Here is a 5992-nt window from a genome sequence, read left to right on the forward strand (position 1 = left end):
CCTTAAAGATACGCTTTTCTCTTGGTGTCTATCAAGTTGATCCAGTAGCCTTTTTTTGTTTTGTTTTTCTTACAGTTATGTTTCGATTATATCTTGGATCTTCTTTTGGTATTATGATCGGCCTAGGCCCATTTAACATTTAGAGAAGATTTTATAGTTAATTTGGGTTTCTCTTGCGAAGCAAGGGAGTCTTAAATAATCATTTATGTGCAAATGGTGAAAGTTGAACGGTCCAGAATCCCTCATCCCGACTGCTAGCTAGTATCTCAAAGGCTCCCGCTCGATCCTTCTTCTATAACTCTATTACCGGGTTTTCAGTAACCATACGTGCTACAAACTGGGTCACAATTATACATTACATAAATATTTGACGCCCGACGTGGGGCGGAGGTACTGCTTTATTTACTTGCTCCCCCTCCCCTTTTATTTTATTTTTCGTCTTCTACAATATATTAGCTAGAGTTCAAAGTTTTTAATAAAGTTTATTCTGTAGGAAGTCAATAAAGTTCCACCACCTCTGGATTTTCGACTGCTTGGCAATTGGAGTCCTAGTAGATTTCGACCGCCGTGCTCTGGAGTTTCCCTTTGACTTTTGCGGATGACTTTTTTCATTTAACTACGTTTCTTTTACGCACTTCGGGCAGAGCCGAGAGATTAGGTTACCTTTTCGTTATCTGGAAATATTCAATTTTAGCAGTTTGCCAATTTGTGTCCGAGAGCGAATAGTAAAGCGAAATTAATGTAAAAACTCGCTTAGTTTAGAATGGTAAAGGAAGCCAGCAATTGCCTAGATTGNGTTTGCCAATTTGTGTCCGAGAGCGAATAGTAAAGCGAAATTAATGTAAACACTCGCTTAGTTTAGAATGGTAAAGGAAGCCAGCAATTGCCTAGATTGTAATTCCACTACTGATCAACAATCTGTTAGTCCAAAGCTATCCTATTCCACCTACACATATCACAGTTGAAGAAGACTTTTGCTATCTACATATTTGAAAATTTTCTTAATATTTTCGAACCGAAAAACGGTTACTAATTCGAATTTTTGAAATAGTTTATTTTTTTGTAAACTACTTATAATAACAATTTCTTTATTGATATTGTTACTATTTGGTAACTTTTTTTTTTCTTTGCGAAAACAAGCCTCAAAGTGACTGTCACCCATAGTAATGAAAATTTAGCAGCGTCGACTGGAGTAAATCCAAGCGCAAGCTGCACCATTTGCAATCAACAAATATTATATGACAAGGATTGTTCAACTACGAAATGTAACCATTCTTTTCACAGACAATATCTTCAGAATTGGTTAAATGAATCCCAAGAATATCCAGTTTGTCACCGGACATGCGAAAACTCGGGCCAATTTCAGGCACAAAATAATAATCGGAATAGCATAATACAAAAACAACTTCAGATCGTGGTCGCTATAAAGGTGCAATACCCAATAGGCATTTCACCCGTGCTACCTCTCGACACCTATACGATCCGGCAAACGCATCTTCAACGCAAGATCAGCCAGGAAGCTTGGATTTGACCTTACAAGATATTGATTCATTGCCTTTGCCAACAACTGTCAATGAACGTCACAGCTTAAACCTTTTACCGCGAGATGCTGATGCAATTCGAAAGGACCCTGTGACAAACAATAATATTGATTAATTTATCGTATCAAATATGATTGAAACTAGTATTCAACGAATGCTGTCTAATTTAAATTTACGGCCAGATGCGGGCGATCACCATCACACTTCGTTGAACCAACGTCAACGAGAAAATGAAACTGAATCTCGTAGAAATTCCCGACAAGGACAGGTGAACAATAAACTTATTGTTAGCAATTTTTCGAACTTAAGTCCAGAAAAAAAAACTTCGATTATTAACAATTTTTATGAGCTTGAGACCGTTTTAAGTGAAAACTTAATGTGGAAAAGCAACAATTATTTGAAAAAATGGTAGGAGTGATAGCTATTTCGGAAATCACCACATTTCCTCATCAGACTTCTCTCAGTAGGACTCGAACCGACGATTACCACAGACTCAGCCAGTTGCCAGTATAGCAGTATAGCATACATACCCTATTCGCCCTTTTCATGAACGCATGCGTGAATATCTAGAAACTAAAAATCGAATTTTTAGCGAGCATCCTTCATTTACACCTCATGCTAAAAAAACAAAATGTTCAACGTTTCGTATGCGTTTATTTTGGAAAGCAATTAAGCACACCAAAAATTATCTCTTAAATTTTTATATGTATTCCAACGCTCGTCAGAAGGATATTGCTTCCAATATTTACAGGCCTTACCTCGATCCTTAATATGATTAAGAATGGGCTTAGTTAACCACGGTCTCTTATAATTACTCACTTTTATAGTACGTAGAGGGACATATTTATCATAAAAGTATTTTACCGGATTATTAAATTGATCTAATTTTTCATCCAGATTCGAGAAGAACCAGTAAGAGTTCCATTCCAGTAACAGACTTTCGTCATTCAGAGCTATTTTATCAATACATTTAAAATCTCTCAACGTCAGGTTGGTAACTGACGATTCTTTGTTTAATTCAGAGACTCCATCTAAGGAAAATTGGTCTACGTGGTTAACTCTCTAACATCGCTTACAGCAAAGAGATCTAACATGCTTGGTTTACAGTGAGGAGCAAAACGTGTTGCAAATTCGTTTACAATAGTTAATCCACAATTAGTAAAGTTTTTTAGTAATTGCTTACATTTAACATTATCCAGGAGAAGATCAACATTAAAATCACCACAGACGAGGACATTTACATAGCTCAAGGACAGTTCAGATATTTTTGTAAAAAGAGTGGCTTATGGGGATTATAGATACATATTACAACACACGTTTCAACATTATCACTGAACTCCACAAAAAGACTTGCAACTGATTCAGGGCAGACAGATTTATGAACGATTTTACATTTAAGATTGGATTTGAAATAAATGGCAATGCCACCCCCTCTATGACCAGTGGAGCCACACGCAGAGTTAGCCACACAAGGTTTGGTTTACACAGACCACATCAATATTTATTTCCCGTAATAAAAAGTTTAAATATTCAAGATTAATAAATCAATAGATAAACTTCGAGCATTAAAGTGGCAAATATTGAACTCATTATATTCGCACGTAAGTTTTGAGAGCCAGCCTAATATTATCACTGTTAGTGTATCTATGCAAGGTACTAGTCATATGGATCACAGTTTGGGAGGCTTGCGAAATAGTCAGCTGCAAAGTACAAATAGAAGGAAGGGGNCAGCCTAATATTATCACTGTTAGTGTATCTATGCAAGGTACTAGTCATATTGCGAAATAGTCAGCTGCAAAGTACAAATAGAAGGAAGGGAATGAAATGGGATAGATGTGAAATAAGAAGAGGATATAATCCGTCAATATAATATAAAAATAAGTATAAAAACAAAAGCAAATCGTATAAAGCTTCAATATTAACTAAAATAATAAAACATATGCTAAGTTTTTCTGGCAGCTGCTAGACGCTCGACGCTCTCACGATTAAGAACTTTTATCTCTTCACTGCCGGCATGTTTTTTTGCGTAAATTTGTCCCCGTATTGAGAATACTCTCACCAGCCGCTTTTGTCTTTTTAGCTGAGTAGCCAGTCGCATAAGCTCACGGTTCTTCTTTGTCAAGCATTCATGAACAAATTTGTTTTCATCAGAATCGATTCCAGTGCTTCCGCTCATTATCAACAGAAAACTTGGAGTGAAAATTACTAAGATCGGGTGACTAACAACTGCTTGTTCAGATATAAGATTCCTCGTTATAAATCCTCCATTTAAGTAGATAGAAACATGAAATTTTAAACTGTTGTCACTCATTATCAAAAAAATACCTTCTCTGAAAATGGCAAAGATCGGGTCGCTATAACCTATAGCCTCCATACAACTGATTGTTCAGATATGAGATTTTTGCCACAACTTCCCCATTTATGAAACTAGAAACCTGAAAATTCGCACCGTTTTCACTCATTATTCACAGAATACTTGCAGGGTCAAAGATCGGGTCACTTTAACATATATCTCCTATACAACTGATTGTTCAGTTATGAGAATTTTCGTTCTAACTCCTCCATTTATGCATTTATTAAATTTTGCAATACTTCCACCCATTATAAACAGAATACTTTCAGTGAACATAACAAAGATCGAGTCACTTTTACATATAGTTCCCATACAACTGATTGTTCAGATATGAGATTCTTTGCTATAACTTCTCCATATATGCAGCTAGAAACATGAAATTTCGCACTATTTTTACTCATTATCAACAGAAAGTTTTCAGTAAAATTAACAAAGATCGGGACACTGTTCAGATATGGGATTTTATTGTAAAACTCCTTTATTTGGACAGCAAAAACCGATAAACTTCTACTGAATCTACAAAATCTACTGAGAAAATCGTCAAAATCTATGCTGTATAATCTTTATCTCTTATACCACTGATTGTTCAGATACCAGTTTTTGCGATATATCTCCTTTATATATATATTTTTTTTTTTTTTTTTTTTTGAACTCATATATTTTATTGCGATCTGTTTGTTCTTTTAACATTAAGCAATATTTGAAACTTAAATACTAAATAAGAAAATAATCATGTATGGAGTACACCCAGTGGCGCAACCATATTCTATTCGCAGGTATTCAATGTTATTAGAGATCTAATATTGATTTCCTTTTAAGTCGCTGGAATGACACTGTATGAGAAGTGAGTGTAGAAATAAGAGGATTTGGGTGATCATAAACTTTTTGTTGGTACGCCAGGGCGTGCTTTTTAATTTCGGAAGCAACAGTAGGGATTTTCAGGTCACGGTGTATTTGGTTGTTTGTGACATAGAGCGGAGCGTTCACAATCATTCTAAGGGTTTTTGATTGGAATCTTTGGAGTATTTCTATATTGGAGGTTGCTGCAGAGCCCCATAATTGTATTCCGTATGTCCATACTGGTTTTAAAACAGATGAATAGAGTAAGAGCTTACTCTCGAGTGAGACTTGAGACTTCGGGTTCAGTAACCAATGTAAATTTCTGAGCTTCATTCCCAGTGCTTTGCGTTTGGTGAAAATATGAGTTTTCCACGTACATATGCTTGCTGTCGAGGTGTATGCCTAAGTATTTTGTCGCATCACGCTGTGGAATATCCTCGTTATTGAGTTTTACGGGGGGGCAGGTTTTTCGTTTAAGGGAGAACGTAACCTGGACAGACCTTGTCCCATTTGGCTTAATTCGCCAATCTTTCAGCCATTGTGTTATTTTGTTTAGGCCATTTTGGAGTTTAAGCGAAGCGAGTTGTGGAAGTGTGTCCATTGCGAGAATTGCAGTGTCGTCTGCAAATGTGCCAACAATTGCTCCTTCGGATGATGGTAAATCAAATGTGTATAGCAGGTAAAGGATGGGACCCATCACACTACCTTGAGGTACACCAGCTGAACTTTCGTAGAGTTCAGACTGCTCCTCGCCTTGCTTAACGAAGAAAAATCGATCTTTGAGATAGGACTCGATAAAGATAAAATAGTTTATAGGGAGGGTACTCTTTATTTTGTAAAGTAAGCCGTCATGCCATACTCGATCGAAGGCTTGAGATATATCTAGGAATGCAGCTGTACAATACTTTTTGTGTTCGAATGCAGTGTGAATGCAGTTTACAAGCCTGTGAACTTGTTCGATTGTGCTGTGTTTTTTCCTGAAACCGAATTGGTGATTAGGGATAATTTTTCTTTGTTCTATTACTGGCATCAATCTTTTGAGAAAAAGAGTCTCCAGAGTTTTAGAGGCGATGGGTAGTAAACTGATTGGGCGATATGACTCACCTTTGTCTGCACTTTTTCCTGGTTTCGGAATCATTTTTACCTGGGAAACTTTCCATTGAGGTGGAACGAAACCAGATGAGAGAATTGCGTTATAAATATAAGTCAGGAAAGTGATTCCTTCTTCCGGCAGCTGTTTTAATATTTCTCCAGTGAT

Source organism: Rhagoletis zephyria, unplaced genomic scaffold, assembly GCF_001687245.7.
Source record: "Rhagoletis zephyria isolate East Lansing unplaced genomic scaffold, Rhagoletis_zephyria_1.1 Rzeph_scaffold_01579, whole genome shotgun sequence".
NCBI classification, from domain to species: Eukaryota; Metazoa; Arthropoda; class Insecta; order Diptera; family Tephritidae; genus Rhagoletis; species Rhagoletis zephyria.